Here is a 24848-nt window from a genome sequence, read left to right as displayed (position 1 = left end):
CTCGTGGTGTAGTAAATGCTGAAGGATGTTTTGGAGCATGAAGGGACAGTGACCAGCTCGTCCTACTGGAGTGAAAACTTCACAAACATTACCTTAATCTAAATTTTGAAAGATTTTGAGTGGGAATTTGTTAGGCAGATAGAAAAGAAGATGCAAATCGTGCAGGTACTTACAAATTTTTATGTAAAATAATGCTTATAATAAAGGTACTATAATTTGATAATTCAAAGTTCTTAAATAAGATCTTAAGTAACATAGAAGGTTTTTTGTTTTTCACATGTATATTAATTGAATAGTAAGAGTTTATACAGAATTTATTTCAGTCTCCTTATTTTAGAAGTGATAAGTTAAGGGACTTTTCTGTGGTCACATATTCTTGGAAGAATTGTAATTGAAGCTCTGTTCCAGGGAACTAACTTCCAGAGCAGAGAGATTGGTAAAAGTGTAGAATATTGGGCAGCTTTGAAAATATGTTAGAAAAGGAATACAAACTAATGATTTGAGTTTTTACTGCAATGTAGTATTAATTTAGGGAGGAGCAAAAGATATCTAAGTGTGTTTTATGTAGTTAGAAGTTTAATATCAAGCATTATAATCGGTTCAGTTGACTTCACTAAAAATGAGACAGGCTTAACATTTTTTCTTTAGTTTAAAAAATTTTTGAAATTAAAAAAATTTTTAAACATTTAAAAATTTAAAAAATATGCTTTGGGCATGGAAAGAACTGGCTAGAGCTTTATTTTCCCTTATGAGTTTAATGAAATCAATTTTGGAGTTATTAATTTTAATTGGTAAATTTAAGGAGGTCATGATAACTAACATTTAATGTACTGCTTATTGTTCCTGAGTACTAGTCTATACTTAACATTTATCAACTCATTTAACCCGCACAGCTACTCTAGGAGGTATGTTATTTCTTTCATTTTATAGATTTGTAAAATGAGGCTACCCAAATTCATAGTTGGTAAATAATTGTTGCCAGGATTCCTATCTAAGCAGTGTCATTCTAGAACCAGGTTCTGAAGCTTCTCATTTATGGCAGTCATTTTTAAAATTTGGTAATCTGATATAAAGGAACTGCTATCAGTACCACCAGGAATTCTGTAGTGTATCTACTTATGTAAGGAAGCAGATTTGATGAGGCCATATTTTAATGTGAATCAGGTTATGAAGGAAACACTTATCTATGTTAAATTCATTATTTTCTCACATTTCATTTTTCTTAGGAATGTCTGTGTTAAAGTTGATTAAACACTGCCATGTGGTATCTGAAAGGAAAAGAAATCTTACTGATTTAATTTAACAAATTAAATCTATTGTCTTATTTTCTTGCATTTGAAGGTCATTAATAGATGGGAATCTTCCTGTTGTTAGAAACATATTATGGGTACATTTTGAGTTGTTGGGCATGTTTTTAATGGTCTTCCTACTATACTTACCTCCTTTGCTGATGAGCTTATTGCATCAGAGTAAGATAAATCTTTAAGTACTGATACAGAAAGCCTTCCAGGACGTAAAGATTTATCTAAGTTTTAGAAGTGTATGTATAGTGGGAATCTTTTTTTTTTAAAGCAGCGTAGGTGACTGTGATGGTGAGCTGGGTTTAAGACTCCTGCACTAGTAGGCAACACTTCTTTTCAGTGAAATTCCAGGTCTAAGATAATTTTATATATGTAGTCAGAAAATGATGTTATACTAATTATTCTTAGCAACTTTTGCTTTTCCTTTTATCTTCTCTTATTTCTCTACAATAGTTTATGCCAAAGTGACTTCATTCATATGGATGAACCAAGGATTGGGCTAGCGCTATACCATTAGAATCAGACAGCTGATTGCCCAGCAGGATGCCGTCGACTATCCCAACAGAGGGCCTGAAGGACCCTGAAACTGCAGAACTCTTCTTCAAAGAAGATCCAGAGAAGCTCTTCACAGATCTCAGAGAAGTTGGCCATGGAACCTTCGGAGCAGTGTACTCTGTAAGTGTTAAAGGCTTAATGTCAGTGACCAGCGTTTACTTAATATCCAGTCCTGGAAGAGTAAAAATCAGTAATACAAAGAGATATAGGCAATAGTCTATTTTATAGTCACTTGCATTAGGTGTATATGAAAAGATCATTTTATTTATTGACCTTCTTAGATTATTGAAAAAATGGAAAAGATATTCTGCTTTAATTTCCATGTTGTTTACACCACTTTAGCAGTTTTATGACTTACATTGCTTTTGAATCAAATATTGCAAAACACTGACTTACGTAAAGTACCATGCACACATTTCATTATTATTCATTCATTATTTCTTCCTATTAAGATTGCTTTTTTTTCTCAGCAACAAGTTTTGTATAGATGTTTAATATTTTGGTAGCATTACAAACTTAGTTTCTTAGTTTTAATGGGTACCTTATGAATAAAACAACAATTTGAAATGTTACTTCCTTAGAGAAAATGTGTTCCAAATCTGTAACAATTTGAACTTTTTATTTCCCATTTGTAAATTAGAGGTAAAAATAAGGTAGTAGAAATTCCCTCTGTAATTTTCCTACCCAAAGAGTGATACTGTTAACATTTAGATAAACATACAACACTAAACTATGCTTTCTACCTTTATCTTGCATCTACCTACCACTTCAGCATTTCATTAAAAATAATAATAATAAAGAGAGAAATGTGGTATTCACATATAAATCAAGTATAAAAATCAAATGAATATTCATTTTTGAACTGATTGTTTATAGTTCATGATGCATGATCAAAACCGAAAGTTTCTGTGATGACTGCCCTTGTACTGTTCACCATGTAACTTATTCACTATGTAAGAATTTGTTCTCCATGTAAGAACTTGTTCGTTATGCTTCAGAAGATTGGAGACTGACGAAAATTAGGCTTGGGGTGGATTAATGATTGTGCATTGAGCATTGACTCCCCTATACAGAATTTTATTGTTAACAACCATTTCATCAATAAATATGAGAGGTGCCCTCTCTCTCAAAAAAAAAAGTACAGACTTCCAATTGTAAAATAAATAAGTAACCGGGATGTAATGTATAGCATAAGGAATATAGTCAAAATATTGTAACAACTTTGTATGGTGATAGCTGGTAGCTAGAATTATCATGTATATAAATGTTGAATCACTGTGTTGTACACCTGAAACTAATGTAATACTGTGTGTCAACTACCCTTCAATAAAAAATTAATTATCTACAAAAAAAAATTTAGATAAACATCCTTCAGAATATTTTTGTGTACACATGCTTTATGTGTGTGTGTGATGTAGGTTATGTCTCTTTGATTTCTGAGTTGGACACAGAATAAGGGAAGAGGCACTCAGAAACAGGTATTTCATAAACAACCTTTTTTCTGTGTTACAGTTTTGTCTGAATGTACACTTCTCCTGTTGTTCTCCTTAATACTAATGTGGAGAAATATAGAACAATAAAGGAAAAAAATATACAGACTCTTAGAAATGGGCCCAATAAGAGAACCCTGTTGAAAGATCTCTGTCATGTAGCCCTTCAATGAGTGTCAGTAGTATTTTTTAATTGACTTACTTTATTAAGTATAATTTATATACAGTAAATACAGATATATTAAATGTATAGTTCAATGAAATTAGACAGGTTATATGCCATACAACAACTATTCAAGATACAGAATGGTGATAGTGTGGGGACTAGAAAGAAGTACATAGAGGACAGAATGATAACTTGTTTTACCTCTTTTGATAATAAATATTCTATATAGTTAAAAGTTAAAATGAAGTTATTATGTATGGGGGGAGTCATGAAAAGGCAAGCAGGAACAATGAATCCAACTGTATTTGGGCTATAACAACAGTGGAGTATAAACCAAAACTAATACGAGTAACTTTCATACACAGTATTTTAACTTTATACCCTCTGTCTCCTTGGGAAGAGGAAACTGCAAACAAATCTTGAACTCTTCTCAGTAAATTTGTTTCATATTGGTATGGGAGTGACAGTTCTGAAACTGTGTTTCAAGATTGAGCAGTGAGTAATTTTGATGCCATTTGGAGTCAGATCCTAACTGAATGATAGAAGTAAGAAATTGGCAAAAGTAAGGAAGAACCATGTGGGACTAGATAGGTATTGGATAGGAATTTGTGGCATTAATATGAACTAATTATATGACATATATATTTCCTAGCTCTCTCTTCTGTAAGATTCTACTGCATTGATATCCCAGTAGCAACAAACACACTTAGCACTCAGATCTTGAGTTCCTCACTACATGGATCAAGAGCTCTTGGAGTAATGGTTCATTCTATTGTGGGGACAGGGATCATTAAAGATAAGCTCTAAAATATCTTGTACCAGAAGGTTAAGAAGTGCTTTAAAAAAAAGGGCCCTTTCAAGAGGATGCTAGAACCAGCTTGAAGGTGCTCCCACTGGCCAGATCTGGAACAATTTGAGCATCAACATAAACATCTATTGATTATAACCCATTGAATAAAATAGGAATTCCTAATTTCCATGATAGATGAGGGATGGATAGATAGTTGGAAAGGGAGGGCTTTTCTTTATAATAGAATGCTGACTGATACATGTGAAGGGAATGGTAGAGTTGGGAAAAACCAGCATTTTGAAGATTGCAGCAATCATTGCAAAGATTGTTTTGGGTAGAATCTTCAGTGGTTGCTAAATCTAGGGGGAAAGTTTGATGTGCAGGATATTTATATAGTTTAAAAGTATCTCTCCAGGGATTGCTTGTTAGATACAAAGTAGGAAACAGGGGTTATATCTATATGCATTGGAAAGAAACAGTCAAATGCCTTGAGTGGGTGATGAAAATTAGTAACCAGTGATGAACAGACATTGTATGCATCCAGATATGATACCCTGAAAAGGACACAATATAACTCATGTAGTATTTCAGCAGGAGATGTGTAACCAGAATCTAATCTTGAAGAAGCTTCAGACAAACACAAATTTAGTAAGGTAAGTACTGCTATGTAGTCTCAACAACTGCCAGTGTCATAAAAGACAAGGAAGGGTTGAGCAAATTGTTCCAGATTAGAGAAGATGAATAAAACATGATGAGTAAACACAATTTGTAATCCTGAAGGGAGAGAGAAACATGACTGTGGACATTAAATATTTTTCTGTGGGTTTTTTTTTTTGTGTGTGTGATAGTCAAAAGTAATCTCATCTTAATCTGATTTAATTTTGATGTAATCATCATTACTAATGAGTTTGGATTTTAATAAATTACCATGACTTTAAGTTAGTGTTTTAAATTAATACTAGATTTGCAGATTTTGCAATAATAATAGAGTTTTACCCTATAATCCTCACCCAAATCCTTTAAAGTTTACAAGTTTCATAACCACAGCACCTTTATCAAAACTAAGAAATCAACATTGATACACTGATACTATTAACTAAACTACATAATTTATTCAGATTTTCCCAGTCTTTGTGCTCTTTTCTGCTCTGGAATCTACTCCAGGATACTACACTGCATTTAGTATACCCACTTTTGAGCTTTATCTTGTGCTAATTAGAAAGGTAGCTCTTTAGCAAAACAATGAAATTGGACCCTTACCTCTTATCATATGTGAACATTAAAATGTATCAAAGACCTAAAAATAACAGCTAAAACTATAAAACTCTTAGGGTGAAACTGCATGACCTTGGTTTTGTCAAAGGATTCTTAGAAATGACAATAAAAGCATGAACAAAAGAAAAACATACATATTGGATTTGATAAAATGTAAAACTTCTATGCTCCAAAACAGTGCAAAGACAACCAACAGAATAGGAGAAATTATTTGAAATCATATGTCTGCTAAGGGACTTGTGTCTAGAATGTATAAGGAACTCTTACAACTCAATAATAAAAAGGCAACCCAATTTTTAAATGTGCAAAGGATCTGAATTGACATTTCTCCAAAGATGTACAAATGGCCAAAAAGCATATGAAAAGATGCTCAACATTCACTTGTCACAAGTCTGGAAAAATTATACTAAGTGAAAGAAGCCAGTCACAAAAGACTGTATATTATATGGTTCCAAAGTGTACAGAATGGGCAAATCTCCAGAGACACAGAAAGTAGATTAGTTGTTCCTTAGGGCTGAAGGGGTGAGGAAAAGGGATAGGAGAGTGATAGCTAAAGGGTGTGGGGTTTTGTTTCTTTTTTTTTTAATTGGGAAAAAATTTGAGGTAAGATACACATAATACAAAATTTACCATTTTAATCATTTTTAAATGAAACAATTTGGAGTTTCTTTTTGAGGTAATGAACGTTCTAAAATTGTTGTTATCAGTAAATTGCATTTATCTGTCATATCAATCAGTATTGCCATGTATCTGTCAGTGTACTAAAAGCTATTGAATTACACACATTCAAATGGGTGAAATGTGTGGTATGTAAATTGTATCTCATTAAAACTGTTAGAAAAGAATATAGCTGGTTAGACCTATTGACTAAAATCAAGGGGTTCACAAATAGATGAGTATAGAACATTTTGGAAAAGTAAATTCATATTCAAGATCTTATGCGAATAGAACCACTTCACCCATTATGGTAAGTGGTGCACGTTTTCATTAACCAGTCTGCCAGTAATTGAAATTGGAATGTCATTAGTTGTGCCCAGGACCCACTTAAAAGTATATATATATATATATTTTAAGGAACTCTATTTAGGTGTAATTGACATATGTACTTGTCTAATTTTGTAACAGTTTTTTTGAGATTTAAATTCCATATTCTAAGTTCACCAATTTTCAGTAAGTTAGAATTTTATAGCTATCACCATAATCTAATTTTAAATTTAAAACATTTTATCTTTGGTAATTCATTAAAGACTGAATTGAAGATGAATTCTTCCACAGATGACTAGAGATGATTAACCCTTTTTAGTGAACTCATTTGAAATATTTTGCAGCTATCCTCTTGTGCCTTTTTTATATATAATCTTTTTTTTAAACACGTAATGAGAATTTGGCTCTTCATTTCTAAAGAGTTAACTTTCATGTTTCTGTTATGTTTTTATTTTTCTATCAAAATTTCCAGAACAGTGGTAAATAGTAATTGTGGTAGCATTTTAGCTGTCTTGTCTTAATTCTAGTTAATAGTTGCTTACAATAGACATGATTTATCATGTTGAGGAATTACCTTTCCCGTGTGGGTTTTCTAAGAGTTTGGTCTTCACTGCAGTGAATACATTTGGAGTTGGGCCTTTTCTGCATTTTCAGCATTTATTGAACATTTATATATATATATAAGTATATATTTTCCCCTTTGATTTGTAAAAAAATATGGCAAATTCTGAAATGTTTTCCTTTATCAAAATTTTGCATTTCTGTGGTAATGTATTTTATCCAAATGAAATATTGTTTTAATGCTCTGTAATATTTTATTTAAAATTTTTATTTTGAGTTCTCTTGTCTAAATTTATAAGTCAAATTGGTCCCTAAGTTTCTATTTTGTGCTGCTGGTGAGGTTTAGTTGCTGGCTTAGACTGCCTCCATAAAATCAATGGGAGAGCTTTCCATTTTCCTCCCCTTTTATCCTGGGAAGTTCCCTGGTGAAACTTTCCCACTCACAACTATTTTAAAGATGATTAGTATTCTTTTCAGTCTGCCACCACTGTTTTACTCAAATTTTCTTCTCTAGAGCAATTTTAGTACTTCTTTCCTAGAGAATTGTCCATTTCATTGAAATTTTGAAGTTTACAGGCCTAGCATAGACTTGTATGTACCAGGCATTTTTTTGTTTGTTTACAGTTCTATTCAAATTTCTATATTTTCCTCTCAGCTAGCTCATTCAAAGATAAACATTCATATTTTTATTTCTAAAGTACCAGCTCCTTGATAATTTGATGTTTTTTGCTATCTATTTAGTTATTATTTTAATTTTGATATCTTTTTTTAACATGGTAGTTTATAAATGCTTTTATTCTCAGAGAAATGATTTCCCAGATTTAATCTGATGATTTTTACAATGCTCTTATGTCTTTTTTAGGCACGAGATGTGCGCACCAATGAAGTGGTGGCTATCAAGAAATTATCTTATACTGGAATGCGGTCTATGAAGTAGGTGAAATATGTATGTTTGTATTGGCATGTTAAAGAAAGCCATACCATTTTAAATTGGGGATAGGTGGGAATTTTTTCAAAAAATATTGAAAAATATACAAATATTAAGTGTATATCTCAGTGAATTTTCTTCCACAGACTCAATGTGCCCATTTAAATTGTACCTAGAGCTGTAAACAACATTCCTGACATATACCAGAAACCTCCCAACTGTGTCCCTTACTTTAAATTGTTTTAGATATGTGCTGCTGACACGAGTTTAATTTTTTAAATTGTTGTTTAGCACTTTATTCTATAATAGAGGGATTATCATGTCTAAGAAAGTAAACTAGAATAAGGTACATTTGACAGTAAGTATACTGGATATAAATTTTTAATGGTAGAGAAATTATCTAATGGCTGTTTCAAATAATCATCAAGCAGCATATATCTAGTCTGAAAATAAGGCAGTGGGTAATCATCTGAAAAATAAAATTATTGATACTGTATTGCATGTACTTTTGTTCTTCAGTATTCTGATTAGTTCTTAATTGCATAAGTTTATAAAATGTCTACTTCCTAAGTGTTATCTGTTTCTTTAATTCTTCAAAAATTTAATTATTTTTAATTGTGGCAAAGTACACTAAACAAATTTACCATCTTAATCACTTTAAGTGTAAGTTCAGTGGCGTTAAGGACATTCACATTGCTGTGCAACCAACACCACCATCCATTTGCAGAACTCTTTCATTTTGCAAAAGTGATATTCTACACCCATCAAACAATAACTCCTCATTGCCTCCTCCCTGCAGCCCCTGGAAATCACCTTTCTCCTTTCTGTCTCTCTGAATTTGACTCCTTTAGGTATCTAATGTAATTGAAATCATGCACTATTTGTCCTTTTGTGACTGGCTTGTTTCACTTAATATAGTGCACTCAAAGTTCATCCATGTTGTTGTGTATGTTGGTGACTCTGTGTGTGTGTGTGTCTGTGTAAAAACACCACATTTTGTCCATCCATCATCTGTAAATGGACACTTAGCTTCTTCTACCCCTTGGTTATTGTGAATAATGCTTCTATGAGCATAGGTGCACAAATATTTCTTTGAGTCCCTGCTTTTAATACCTCAGGGTATAGGCCCAGAGATAGAATTGCTGGATCAGTCTTTAATTTTTAAAGGTTTTGGTTTTGTATATTTTTGGAATCCCTATTTTATGGTAAATCTTGTTTTTTGTGATAATCACACTTATGGGTATGATAACACTGTTGTGATTGATCACTGTTCCATTATGTTGATAACTAAAAAAACTCTTAATAATTTCTAAAACCCCTCAAAAAACTCCATTTTTTACAAGTTTACTGTAATTTTATTTGCCATTCTATAGTACAACTTTAAAACTAGCTTTCCTAGGCAGCTTGTGTTGGAGTCTGTTTAATTAGTCATGTGTAGAACAAAAAGTTTCACCTAGGGCAGCATCTTCTCTCATCCAATATTGTATCCTTCCTGGAAGTGTTTTTTACATTGAAGAATACAAGTTTTAGCTTTGTTTTGTTTTGTTTTGAGAGTTTGCCTCCCAGAGCATTCAAATTTGAAATGTAAAGCCCATAAAACACTTTCTAAACTTAGCATCTCCCAGCTTACACATTTTACACTGTGAATATCTTCTGCTCTACTTTGTTGAGGGCTTATGAAATAACATAGGAGATATAGGATCTTAAATTCTAGTACAAAACATTTCTTCAAGTTCTGTATTCTAGTTCCCCTACCTTTAGAAATAGGATACAAGTGAGCGGTAAAGCTTGGAAAAGCTGAAACAAGAACAAAATACAGATTCTAAGTTCCCATCCCACATCTACTAAGCTTCTAGAGTCTCCGGGTATGGGCCCAAGTACCTGTATTTTCAGAGTTCCCTGATTGCTTCTTAGAAGTAACTATAGTTAGGATATGGCCTAAGTTTCTGAAGTTGTCATAGAGTAGCTTTAATTGCTGAAGGTTCATCTGTCATTTACTAGTAGGCATCAATGGGAAGGCTCTTCGTAAAATCCTGTAGGAAAATGTTTTCATGCTGCCTGGTTTTTCTGTGAACTTCCCTCTGTTATAACCTGAGTGTTCACTAGCATTTTAGAATATGTGCAAGGAATTTAGGTAATTACTTGATTTGAGTTTAAGCAGCAGAAAAAGCTTAACATTTGGTAGACAATATAAGCCAAAAACATAACAGCTGAACTTTAAGGTATGTAAATTATGCAACAATAAAGCTGCACAAAAGAAGGGAGAGGTTGAACTTTTGAAGAAAAACCACTAAATATAATACATAGTTTTTGACAGGCTTGGTGTGTGGTTGTAAAATTTTAATAAGACTCATTGATAATAAATTTTATGAAAATAAAAATATGTCCTACCTGGAATGGACTTTATGCAATTGAGTTGTAAACTATATGGACATAAATTATTTAAAATGTATTAGTTTGACATTTAAATATTACAAATGAAACAAAGTTGTATGTTCTTATTAACATTTTAATCTAATAATTACTTTTTTACATGTATAGCTTTCTAAGGAAAAGCAACTGTTCCTAATTATTTCCTTTATTCTTTTTTTCTCCCACAGAAATGGCAGGACATTATTAAGGAAGTCAGGTTTCTACAAATAGTAAAACATCCCAACATTATAGAATACAAAGGCTGCTATTTACGTGAGCACACAGCATGGGTAGGTATCTGCTCTCCCCTTGCTGTAATTTAGTAGGTTTAGTTTATAATTAATTCAAAAATGTCTCAAAATAGTTGTGTAAAGCCATGCACAAACACCTTGAAATGTTACTTCATACAGAGAATGGAGGAGCAGCTTTTCCTGGAACTCTTGGACAGTAAGAGATAATAGAACTTTTGCCAGTTTACTTCAGAGAGTCACCTGATCATTACGTGCATGGGAAAATGTTCTGATGTATGTTAGCGGTATCATTCTTCAAATGCTTTATCAAACATTTGTTGAGAACAATCCTATCACTCAAGGATGAAAATCAGCATATATTTTTGACATAAATGTATTGTAAACTATTTAACCACACAAGGATCTTGTGTGGAATATTGGTAATGAATCCTGAAGAAATCTGAACTGATTGTGATTCCTTGGCTGAATGACACTAAAGGTAGAAAATTGAGACATTTTATTGCAGAAAATGGAAATTAATTTTGCCCCATTGTTAAAACTAAGATAAGGTAGTAATCCTACAACAGTATAGGCATAGTAATTATGTCTTTTAAGAGGAAGGCTAAATTTTCTTTCAACAGGAATAACCTTTTATTTTTAATAAGCTATAGCTGATTATCATTTTAATATACTGAACTTAGGTTTAGATTTGTAATGTTTGGTTTAATTTAGTGGTGATGGTTCTCCTAAATTTGAGGCTGTGGTTAAAGAAAAAACAGTGGCTGACAGGGTAGACTGCCTCTCTGTCTTTCAGGTTCTCCATCTGTAAAACAAGGATGGTAATAGGGTCTACCTCCAAGTGTGGCTAGGAGGATTAAATTAGTTAATATATATAAAATACCTGGCACATAAGACGTGCTCTGTGTTGGCTTTATAGGAAAGATTTAAACTGTAACCTAAACTTTGTATATATAGTACCAGAGGATAATTTTCTGCTCCCTAACAATACCAGTATTGCCACTATAGGTTAATATTAATAGAATATGTATATTCCTTTATAGCTTTAGTTGGTAATTATATGAAACACACATCTACACGCAGTTCTATGTTGGCTTTATAAAAGATTAATGTAGCATTGGCTTAACTTCAAGTATGTATTTAACAAGTTCACAAAATGTGTAATTAAAGGTAATTGATAACTAGAGTTTGTTTCACTTCAAAGTATCTTCTCAATCTCCTTGGTGAATTTGTTTTATCTCATATAGAGTCTTTTAGTTTTAATAGTGTATTTTAATCTTTTTATCATTTTTTCCCCATGTAGCTTGTAATGAAATATTGTATAGGATCTGCTTCAGATTTTCTGAAAGGTAAGTTTCCTTTATTTATTAAGAAAAGAAATGTATTAGTATAATAAAATGAGAATTCATACAGAAAGAGATTTTTTAAATAATGTTAAAACTCTTCAGGAAGAGTGAAAACCTTTGTCTTCTCTAGAGTCAGCGTGGTGTGCACTGTCCTCATTAAATATTATGTTTTAGCATACAGATGAGTTTTCTTTCATTATGATTTAACAGGCATTTTTCTGCATTCTTTATCATTAAACTTGATTTGTTCTTTCTGTTCAGAATGAAGATATGTAGCAATATAAAAAGGGAAAGCTTCTCTTTCATTGTTTTTATAATCATGAAATCATTGTTAAATGTTGTTTGTTAACTTTGAGGAAAATTGCCTGTGAACTATAACAAATAGGCACAACTGCACACTTGTTATAAAGTTAAATTGCCCTGTTTTATTATCTTGGAAAGCAAAAAGTTCTTTTGCTAAATGTTAGTTTTTAAAAATTTCCCCATATATTAGATATGTGTATATATATTTTTAAATGGAAATGTTCTATAGAATAATCATTTTCAAATGAATTCTTATTTTAAGTTCACATAAAGCCATTACAAGAAATGGAAATAGCAGCAATTACACATGGTGCTCTCCAGGGATTAGCTTACTTACATTCTCATGCGATGATCCATAGGTAAGTACTTTAAAAATTATTATATATCAAGAAGCAAATGGCTTATTGAATTTATCAGACCTAGAATTTGTTAATCCTGAAAACTTTATTTGTTTTAGATAAATAAAAGTATTCTGGAGTTTTACAAACTCATATTTTTTTTAGATTATCCATGTCTTAAAAAGAATATACTAATTTATTTGATCTCTTTGTTGAGGATAATTTTTATCTTTTTCTACAAATGTTGCCAGGCTGTCTGAAGTATGTGCACTTTATAGATTTGTGATAGAAATTAAATTATAGAATAATTTAATTTGTGAAGTGGAAAAGACGATTGGGATGATGTATTGTTACTTTTTTCATTTTACAGATGAAGAAACTGATGGCCCAATTTGTGACTAACTTCCCAAAGCTTACAAGCAAGATAGATTAGACTAGAACTAACCTAGATCTTTTGTCCTCCTGATGACTCATAATGCAGATTTGATTCCATGACAGAGACAAGTAAAAGCGACTTAAGACTCTATGCTTTTGAGATAATCCTTGATAATCCTTGATACTGAATAGTAACTTAAAGATTAAACCATCATAAACTACATTTTTAGCATTGGTATTGGTTTTTCCCTGTTTTTAGAAGGAAGCTAGCATTTTTTAAATTATCTATGTGAACCAGACAATACATAGTAAACTTATGTAGTAGCGTCATTGCAAATTAATGGGTTATCAATTTTTTAGATGAAAATACTAAGGTCCAAGAGAAATCCACATGCATAGTAAATAAGAGAATGGAAGAGTTGGAAGTAAAACCTAAGGTCTTCTCAACTTCAAAGAACCTATCCATTTGTTAACAAAATCAAATGGAAGAAAATAGATTGCCTTACTATTATATCCATTATAATACTATGTAGTATGAATTGACAAATGCTTAGAAATTTATTTCTTTTTGAATGTATGGTACCCATTGGGCATACAATCCCATTATAATTTTCTTAGTTCACTTGTACATTGTTGATTTAGAAAAGAGCTTAAAAGTAAATTTGGGATCATTGATATTACCTTATCCATGTGTTTCAGTTTTCATTTCATATTTAGGTAGGAGAACTATGCTAAAGTTTCGAATAATATGAGTAATTAAAAAAAACAAATTTGGGGCATGAAGTTCTTTTTTCCCATTTTAATGTTAAGGGTATACTCAGAAATCTTACAGTTATGTAAGAATGTTCAGCTGAATTTTTTAAACCATTATTTGTACCAGTGAACAGGAACTCAAATATAGAGTATGTGCTATTAATTACCTAATTTTTTCTTCTGTTTCTACTGCTATTTTATCTTCTCTTTTAGAAAATTGTTACTATATACTTACAGGAATTCTGTGTATCTTACTTCTTAATTTGGATCTTAATTCTCATTATCTCAACTGAGAGATTATCGAAGGCCTTAATTATTCTGATTTCTCCTGTGTTTTATAAAATTTTATATGATTTTTATCATTTTCAGTATAATCTTATGAAGGAAAGACAAATAATTTTCTGTGTTCTTTAAACCCAGAGATATCAAAGCAGCAAATATCCTTCTGACAGAACAAGGCCAGGTGAAACTTGCTGACTTTGGATTGGCTTCCATGGTCTCTCCTGCCAGTTCTTTTGTGGGAACGCCGTATTGGTAAGAATAGTCCTGTCTGGTATTGATCCTCATAATTGAAATAGGCAGTGTGTGGTTGTACTTTTTTCAGATGCTTTATCTTTTTTCTTGGAAATACAGTGCTGCTTTAGACGTTACTCTAAGCACTATAGTTAGTTTCAGATATAGATTTGGAGTGCTGCCCTTGTATCTCCTATTGTTGCATTTGTCCCCCCAATGTTTCTTTCCTCTTATCATTTACATCATGTATTGGGTGTAGGAGTGAAAACATTTAAATATTTAAGAAGGGAGAGGATAGAAGTGCTAAGTGAAAATTTTCTTTAGATTTATACTTACTGTGTGTCAGTATCTCTGAATAAGAGTATCTGAAGACTGGTAGCTAGTTATGAATTTTTAAAAATTTTTTTATTATGGAGAATTTCAAGTATACAGGGAAATAGACAAAAATATAAGGAAGGCTCACACGGCGGTCAGCTGAGCCTAACAGCACTACCCCGGGGCCCGGCTGCCCTGTGTACTTGCTCCTCTTGCCCTCCCTCCACCTCCAGTTATTTGAAGCGAGTTCTAGACATCATCTAATTTTATTCATAAATAATTCCATATTAATGCCAGCAAGTCTGGAGGGAATAATTTTCCACGTCTTCACCTTCCATAGGTGTTTTCTGTCTGTATATGTTGAGAGGTGTCTTAGGTCTACTGCATCTTCTTTTCCACTTACCTTTCAAATCTCCCAACTTCCTCTTGTTAAAGAAAGGCTTCTCACCCGTCCTGAATAGTAGATTGATGCATTGTTCTGAGGATTAAAAGCCTCAAACCATCACCAGAGGGACAACTTGAGAATATGTAACATCTATAATATATAGCATCAGAAATATTGAAGAGTTAGGATACAAAGTTTTGGCAAGGGCCTTCTGCCTTCACAGTCATCTCTCTTCACGTCCTTTTACTCCTTGCTCTTTCTTTTCCCCAATTATCTTCCCTCCCATCTTCTTTTCTAGTGGATCATAAATTACCTCATTTATAACTGGGACAATTGCCATGAGGACACATTAACATGTTATTTACATTGAAAGATGAAGTTTGGCATTTCCTGATAGAAAATTATTCTGATTTGAATGGTTGGTATGACCATGCAGACTGGGTTTGCTAATTAGGTTATTACACAGCAGTGTTTTTAATGAATTGAATGAGCTATGTCCTCAGCTCCAAGTTGTAAATATCTGTAAAGCGCATATACAAAATAATGTATATACATATGTGTGCATTATATCTTTTGCAACTAAGTTTATAAAATTTCCATACCTACTCAAAAATGTACAAGCAGATACATTTTTAAAATAAATTCATTGGAAGTAAGAAAATAAAAAGTTTGAAGGCTACTGTTCTGTATGACCAAAATTTTCTTATGTTGAACCCAAGTTTAGATAGAATCCTCTTCCCCTGTATAAAAAAATGGTTCTTTGGAGAAATAATTCTTCTTAATGGTCCCCCTTTGCAAATCAGTGATCAATATTTTATACTAGAAAGGAGCTAGAAAATTGTGCATTAAAAACAAAACTACTTTTTTAACTTTGTTGAACTTACTGACTCCCCAAGCTTACTTCAACATCTTAAAACATTAGAAGCCCTCTATTATTGGCAATTGGAAGTTACATATGTATCAATTTGTATATAGTATATTAGGAACACAGCACTGTGTACATGTTTACATGTTTTTACACAGAGGAACACACATACGCCTGGTGACAATCTTACTAAGCAGTCAGAAACTGTTCTAAATGTCTGTCTGTGCTCAACAACAAGTACAAAGGAAGTATAAGGTGAAGCTTACCAGTGAGAACATTAGAGTCTAGCTGAAGATGTGAATTAGCATTTCATTTTATAACCAAGATGCCTATAAAGTTAATAAGTGTATGATTTATTTAGTTATGAGTGGCTGTCCTAGCCACTTTTATCACAGAACACTACTCCTATTTGCAAAAAAGACTGACAAACTGCTTATTCGTTGTTGCTTATTGTGGCAGATATTTTCTCAGCTAAATGTAGTGAGCTTGTTTACTTCAAGGAAACAAGTGCCAGTGATAAAATGCCCTCTTTCAAGCAAAACTTAGACTTTTGTAATAAGATACTAAAATGAAAATGTTTAAGAATCACTGGCATAAAGGATATATAATATTAGAATCTGCAAACTTGAATTGATGTAGAATACAATCCTGCTCTGGGGAATCTTTCCTCCAGGACGCTGTTACATGATCATGACCAATGTTGAGAATAAGTCTAACGCTGTATATGCAATGGTAAATATTTACCTCACAACCTGTAATGCATTTATTTCCCTTTATAAGAATTCTTATGTCCAGTTATATCATCTGGAATTCACACAGGTATTCTCTATGTAGACGGTCATTACGTTTTTAAAGAATAGTATACTTTTCTTTTCTTTTTTAGCTTTAAGTGACATTTTATGTTTTAGGATGGCCCCAGAAGTAATTTTAGCCAAGGATGAAGAACAACAATATGGTACTGAAGTAGATATATGGTCTCTTGGAATAACATGTATTGAACTAGGTAAGCATTGCTTTTGATTACTGTGTAGTAAGTTTTGATCAATGTTTCACCTCAATTTCTGTACAAAATTACAGATTTTTATTTTTATGTCAATGTTAAGGGGAGCAATAAATCTATTAAAGTCACTTTGGTTATTTGGCAATTTATATATATATTAGCTTAGGTGTATTAGATTTGCTGTATTAAATTAGGTCTAAAATAGTTTATAATGTGGTATTAATTTTGAGGTATCTGTGTCTAACATTTAATGAGTATTTGTTAAACACCTAGAATATGTCTATGGTTATAGATTTACCATGTATGAAGGGTCTCTAAAGTATTCATGAATTACATACCACTACTTAAGATACTTAATACTTTGTGTTAGGGATGAGGATTAGATTATCAGCTACATACCTTATTGTACAGTTTAATTTTATGCACATATTTTATTCTGTTGCCTTAAGTGGAACTATGCTTAAGGCAGTGGACCATCAAAACTGCCCCTTGTAAGGGAACCACGGTGGGTAACTGAACTGTCACTGTAATTGAAGCTCATGGCCATCTTCTTGCTCTTGATTCCCTGCACCAGTCCACGGTACCTTCCCATTTTTTTCTCTAAGCTTTACTTAATAGTAGGAAATACTGGGAATATTTAATTGAACCATTCTAGGAGTGACCAAAGATTGAAAATAACATGTTAAAAGTAAAATCCATGTGTCATTTGGATAAGTCATCAACCTGGGTTTGTCAGTAAAGCAGATAGGGAAATTGAGGTAAAATAAAAGTAAAAGCTTGCTTATCACTACACAATAAATACTATAATTTCCACTATAACCAGGCTGTTTCTTCCTTGCAATCTAATATTTTTCCAAAATAATATAACCTTTAGATTTTTTTACTTTTTTTAGGATTCCTACATTAATCATTCCCTTCAAGCTCTGTATCATCATATATATTTTAAAGCTTGACATCAGCAAAGAGAGATTTGGAGATTACCATGTCATCCTCTTCTGATATTTTGGTCTCAATTTGAGGTTTTCAAAGTGTTACTTCCATTTGTAAATATCTTTAGGTATCTTAAACTCTTGTTCTTTTACTCCTGATTCTTCTTCCTAGCAGTACATCCTAATTAATTTCTTAAGAAGCTTGGGTGTAAATGTACAGAAGCTGGTTAATATACTCTGGCTATGGGGTATTTTTATGGGGTATGTGGTTGATGCATATATGTGCCCCTTTGGATAGTGAAATTACATTAATGATCCTTTTAGATATCATTGATATATTTTGATATTCATTTGATTAGAAAGTATTCCTTGGCCAGTTACACTGCTCAGAAAGAAATCTATAAACTCGGGAGTTCCTGTGGGATGGATTCTTATTTTTCCATGTTTTCTAGTTTCTTATTATAGTTCATAAAATAGACTTCCTTCACAATGAGAGTTATTACACTTAGAATAAAGCAACTTCGGATGTGACTGCCTTTAGATCGTTTTTAAGGAGTGAGACATTTCGAAGAAATTCTTAAAGTTTTAGGCATACATGTGGCATCTTCAACTTTTAGAAACTCTTTCATGATCACTTTTTAAAGTTTTACTTACAGATGTTTTGAATTCTGAAATGTCATGAACCAGAACCTGACACTGGTCCCAGGGGAAAGATATAGAATAGCATGGGCCAATGAAATGTTCTGTTGTGACAGAGATATTCTGTATTTGCATGTCTTTCGAACACTTGAAATTTGTCTAGTGCAACCGAGGAACTGAATTTTAAATTTTATTTCATTTAAATAAGTTTGCATTTATAGGGCATGGGGGGAACTCGATAATATGGGTATAGTAACCACATTGTTTTTCATGTGAAACCTTCATAAGGGTGTATATCAATAATACCTTAATTTTAAAAATTGTATAAAAAAGTAAGTTTGCATTTAAATAGTAACATATAGCTGCCCTTTTAGGCAAAACAGCTGTAGATGAGTGATTTTTTTTATGTAAATTAGATTTGCTCTCTTGAGATATATGTGTTATATGCTTTTCTACTTTAAAATAACTAAGGATAATGAATTAAAGCAAACTTTTCTTACAGAGTAGGTAAGAGAGCAAAACTTAAACCAATTGTATCTTTCATTTTGATAAATACAGTCCTACATAAATATGACTTTCATATTTATTTGTGAATTATGTATTTATATTTATTTATGAATTTAGAGGTTGAAATAACTTGAATTTTCTCATAGATGGCTTTATATGTTTGTTCATAATTTGATGAAAAAGATCCCAATTTTGTTGCTTTTCAGCCTATGTGCATGATTGCACAGTTGTGTTTATAAAAATAAAATGTGCCTTTTCTCTGATTATAAAAGTACATGTTGAGAGTAGGATTATACGGAAATTTTATGAACAATTTTTATGTAAGTTTAAAACTTAGAAAAAATGGACAATTTCCTTGAAGGATGCAGATGGTCGAAGCTCATTTTTGCTACAAAGACATTATTGGGACATTTGATTGAAACTACAATGGAGTTTGAGGATTAGATAATAGTCATGTATTCATATCAATGGTCTGATTTAATGAATGTACTAGGTTCTCTTGGAATGTTCTTGCTTATTGGAAAAATACACTATTTAGAGATAATGTGCATCAGGGCTGCAATTTCCTCTCTATTGGACACTACTTTCAACTTTTTTGCTAAGTTTGAGTTTATTTAAAAAAAAAAACTAATAGTACTTCCATTCTCCCGTATAACAGGCACATATTTTAACAGGAAGTTTTCTTTCTTTTATAGCGGAAATGAAGCCTCCTTTATGGAGTAATAGTTCAGTAAGTGTCTTCTGTCACATAGTCGGAAATGAATCCCCTACACTACAGTCTACTGAATGGTGAGTATGGCTAAGAGCTGTATTGTTCAACATGGTAAAATTTAAATATTTTTTCATAATGTTATCAAAATGATCTCATTTCAATCAGGTGAAGTGTATATAACCTGAAGAAATATTAAAATAGCTTTATTTTATCCATACATCTTGTTTATCCTTTATTATCTCTACTTTTCATAGCATATAAGTAACTCAGTTTAGAAAAAAAAAGATATATGATGCTACATGAGAGCAAAAAGTATGGCTTTTGTATAAAAATTAATATATTTTTTGTACCTTAGCAACACAGACAACCCTAATTATGTAATAAATAGCATTATTTAAACATTCATATTTTATAACTGCAATATACAGATTGCCACAACCTGTAGAGATATTTAATTGGGGAATGGTTTATAATTGATATGGTATAAAACATAGGTAAAAATGATTAGATAATTTATCAGAGTTGCCAGATAATTCATAATTTTTGGATCATTCTAATTGTTATTATTTATTATTCAGAATGTGCTTTGATGTTGCATCTCCTAATGCTTCTTTGATAATACTGTTATTCATGTAAAGAAGTTTATTGAAAACAGATGAACGATTTTAGGAAACAAGGATTTTTATCAGTGATAGAAAATTTTAATGGGAAATTCTTCAGGTGTTATCTAGCATTTGAAAAGTTCTAGGGGACTACCTACCGTACTTAACAAATACTTTAAAATTCACAAGTAAGATGCATAAATTAGCAAAAATTTATTTTTTAGCATTACATAATTAAGGCAAGTTCACAGGTTCTTTGCTCCTACTGTAGAGATGTTTTGAAGAAATCTTCGCAAAGAGTTTATTATGGTACTTCTAAATAATAGATACACTAAACACAGGCTGTCTTTACACTGGTTGATACTTTGGGGATTCAAAAAAGAATTCTTGTATAAAAGAATTAAATCTTATTTGAATATTGATGACAAACATTTTTGTATAAATGAATTAAAAATCTTATTTGACTATTGATGACAAATATTGATGGAATATTTTTTACCTACTGCCTTACTGAACTCTCATCATTAACACTATATAATAGTATGTTACAGAATTCTAATTTTTAAAAAATCTTACTGTTTTCTGGAACTTTTATTCATTTGCTCAAGGGTGCTAAATACTTAGGTGTAAAAAATGTTCCTTCCAAAACAAATAGCGTGATGTTCTGAAACATGCTATATGGAAGATGATCCAAGGGTCAAGCAAGAAAGAGATGTGGCTAGAGAAAAGGAAAAAAAACTAAGAAGAATATTATCTTAGATTTGAATGCAAAAAGGAAAATGATTGACTTCCCTAATTCACCTCAACATAGAATGAATTGTGATACTTAAATATGTGAGAGCAGGATTTTAAAACAATGTGTGCAAATTTATCTTTGGGAAATGGTAAAGATTCATTAGTTGCTTTGCATAACTTTTTATAGACTTACATGATGAAATATATAGTGTATTTTGTCTGCTTTTTAAAAAAATCATTTCTATTCTCCCTCCCACCCCTAAGCACATGCCTTTATTTGTGGATACGTTTTTATAGGAAATAGCAATATGTTCACTTGATACTTTTCTTTACAATAGGTCTTATGATTTTCGACACTTTGTAGATTCTTGCCTCCAGAAAATCCCTCAAGATCGCCCTACATCACAGAAACTTTTAAAGGTCAGTTATACTCTATTTTGTACACCTAAGAAATTGTTTTAAGGAATGTGTTTTATTCTTTTTTGATTCCGAATCAGTATTAAGTAAGGTACCGGTTTTTGCTAAAATACTAATTTCATAATACTGTTCTTTCTTGGAAACTTTGGTAGTTGCTAAGTTTTTTCATTTGTTTTTCAAAATTAACTGCTTTTACCATGTATGAATAGAATATATAGTTAAATATTCAATGCAGTAGTATTAAATGGCTTAAGTTTTATATGTGCAAGCATATATTCATGAGTTACAACTATAAATTTTAATTCATGTGGAATCATGGCATTTCAGAATTGGAAAAAAATAGTTAACTGTGGATTTAATTTTTTTATGTACCAAACTTGATATATCCATCTGTCATATATAAAATACTATGAAAGTAAGAGAAATGATGTGTAATACATTTACGTAAATACCGTGGGAGAAAGGAGATTTCAAAAGAACTGCTAAAAATGGATATCACATTTTTGTTTCCTTTTGAGAAATATGTTTTTTCTAACTTAGCAATGAAAATATTTTAAAAGTAATGTGAATTCTATTCATTTTTCAGTAGGTTTGGTTACCTAATTTAAATAAATTATTAGTATATGCTTTCTGTTCTCAAAAATAGGTATTCACAATAGCAACAAAAGGTTTAGTATAGCTATGAGTTATGTTAGTGAAAAATAAGCAGAATGCATTTGTAGAAAACTGTTAAATAACTTAGAATTACAAGATATATTTATTTCATTTTGAGGTTGATATCTTATTAATAGCAATAATAGTATTATTCAATTTAATATAATTTTTAAAACATCTAGATAAGGCATTAGTGAGTAGCAGTTGACTCTATCTCTTTGTGACCCTAAGGAATTTTGTGGATTCACTAGAAAATAAGAATTTCTGCATGAATGTTTTAGAATTTTAAAGAAGTTCAGTTTATTTTCACCAACACACAGTTCAAGATGCAAGGATATTGAAAGGATGGTGTACATATTCAGTAGGGTTATTTGCAACTACAGTATGTAGAAGAGCAGTATAAAGCTTCAGTAACACTTAGGGAATTCTAGGCCATAAGCACACTTACAGTCTCAAACGAAAGCCCAAAAAATAGGTATTCACAGTAGCACAAAAGGTTGAGTAGAGCTGTGAATTATGTTAGTGAAAAATAAGCAGGATCCATTTGTAGAAAACTGTTAAATAACTTAGAATTATAAGATATATTATTCTCGGATGAAAAAAGACCGAATATCATAAATAGTGGGACATACCAAGCTAAGGCTCAGGAAAAGGAAGAATGTGACTGGCTTCTTACATTTGCCTAATGAAGGCAAAAGAAGCCCTTTTGGTAATAACCCAACCCTCCAGGAGCGGATACTTGGCCTTGGGTGATCAGATCCCAAACCTGCATATATATTCATTTACCTGGTCCATTTTGTATATTGACCTTATTGGAAGTGATAGGAAGTATCTATCAAGTGCATCCTTCCCTTTGGCCTGATCACATTTCTGTTACAGTCTCTCATAAGGAAAAAAACTAAAATGGAGAAAAGTGACTTATTGTATGAAGCTATTTATCTCAGAATGCAAAATTGAGAATAATTATCCAGAATTAGAATAACGGTTATCTAATTTTGGCATGAACATTTGATGAAGTAGTCTGTAGGCATTATGTTTATGAGTTGAAATAGCAAAATACTTACAGCAATGAAGAGAGAATAACATATAGTTATAACTCTTCAGAGAAGAAATAAACTTAGCTAGTAAAGGAGGTAAAAGTCTTAAAAGAATTCAAGATCATCTCATGAACTCCAGTGCACAAGGCATATTTCTGCAATCCGTGCTAACTACAAAACAAAATCTATACACAGAAAATTTCTGAGAAGAAATAAATATCCAAAAAATACCAAAAGTAACAATAATAATCTAATGGTAGAATTGTTCTTCTTACTTTTCTGTATTTGATAATGTTAAGCTTTACTAAGTATTAATGGTGAAAATCACTAATACATAATGTCTTTTAATCAACTGCTAGTGTTTTATGAAGTGTCATTTAAGCAACATAAAGGAACCCGTAATACCCAAGTGGTATGTTACGTAATTCACCGTCACTAAATACATTCCTGTTGAAATCTAATGTAATTCAGAACTGAACGTGTCTCCTCTATGAAATCAGTTCTTAGAACTTGTGAGGGTTTACTTAGGGCTGTAATTGGATTTAATTCTTAATGTTTACTTAGACTCTGATTATTTAAACTCTGCATTTTCAGCTGTCCAACAAATGTGTCATGTTCAAAGTTTTCATAAAAAGTACGAGGGATGTTATGTAGGCACAGAGTGTATTCATGTAAATTAAATTTTATAAATATAAGAAGTAAAAAGTCTAACAGAACTAGGTAGCTATATATCACATGCATTATCTATCATTATTTAGGATAGTAACTCTAGGGTCTAAGAAGGGATTCATTTGTTCTGAATGAAAAAATATGTAGGTCTCAACCTGACTTTTGCCTTCTACTCTTAACCAGCACACGTTTGTTCTTCGGGAGCGCCCTGAAACAGTGTTAATAGATCTAATTCAGAGGACAAAGGTGCTTTCCCAGGAGGCACATAATGGACCAGCAGTGGAATCACAGGAAGAAGAGGTAATAACTTAGAAATGGCTCAAGTATTGGGGTCTCTTTATTGACTTCTTTCCTTATGCAACTTTTCTTGCCAAGAATCTTTTATATCAGTGGATTCCAGATTGTGCCTTAACAGTGATTCTCTAAGGTTCCACCCAGATGGGGAAAAAGGTTTTGCATTCTTTAAACCATCCTCTTGGTAGTGCGCATTAGCATAGTAAAGCTCTGTGAACTCTATTAAAGAAACCTGTTCAACTTTTATTTAATCTAGTCCCTCTCAAAATTCTGGGCTACGGGGCACTTTTTTGGTGATTGTCTGATGGCATGGGACATGCTTTTGGAAGTATTTGAAATTACAGGCTTTGGAAGTTGATGGAGCTCACACAGAAGTCATTAGAATTACCAACCATTCTCCTTATCTTTGTTACTGTATAAATCTTTCACCCAGTGACTTATATATAATGTTTGATAAGTGTTTATTAAATTGGAAATTTCTTGCTTCGTTAAAAATAAATAAGTAAATAAAATAAACATGTGACTTAACTAAACTTATCCTGAGGGAAAAAAATTACCAAGCATTATTATTCTGTTACTAAGAACACTTGATTCTTTTCAGTTGTGTACAGGGATTCATTCCTCTACATGGTTCTAAAACACTCATTTTATAGGTGAGTAAAGTAAGGCTCAGTGTGGTTAACTAACTTATTACTGTAGAAGCATATGTGTTCGGATTCATATATGAGTCCTGAGACCAAGTTCTTTCCA

At 31.9% G+C, this 24848-nt stretch overlaps 1 pseudogene; it reads left to right on the top strand.

Annotated features, from left to right (window-relative positions):
* Nucleotides 1-1778: 1778 nt before the first annotated feature.
* Nucleotides 1779-24229, top strand: LOC140848754 (serine/threonine-protein kinase TAO1-like; annotated as a pseudogene).
* Nucleotides 24230-24848: the final 619 nt, after the last annotated feature.

Source organism: Manis javanica, chromosome 4 (genome assembly GCF_040802235.1).
Source record: "Manis javanica isolate MJ-LG chromosome 4, MJ_LKY, whole genome shotgun sequence".
NCBI lineage: Eukaryota > Metazoa > Chordata > Mammalia > Pholidota > Manidae > Manis > Manis javanica.
This window is presented reverse-complemented; position numbering and strand designations above follow the sequence as displayed.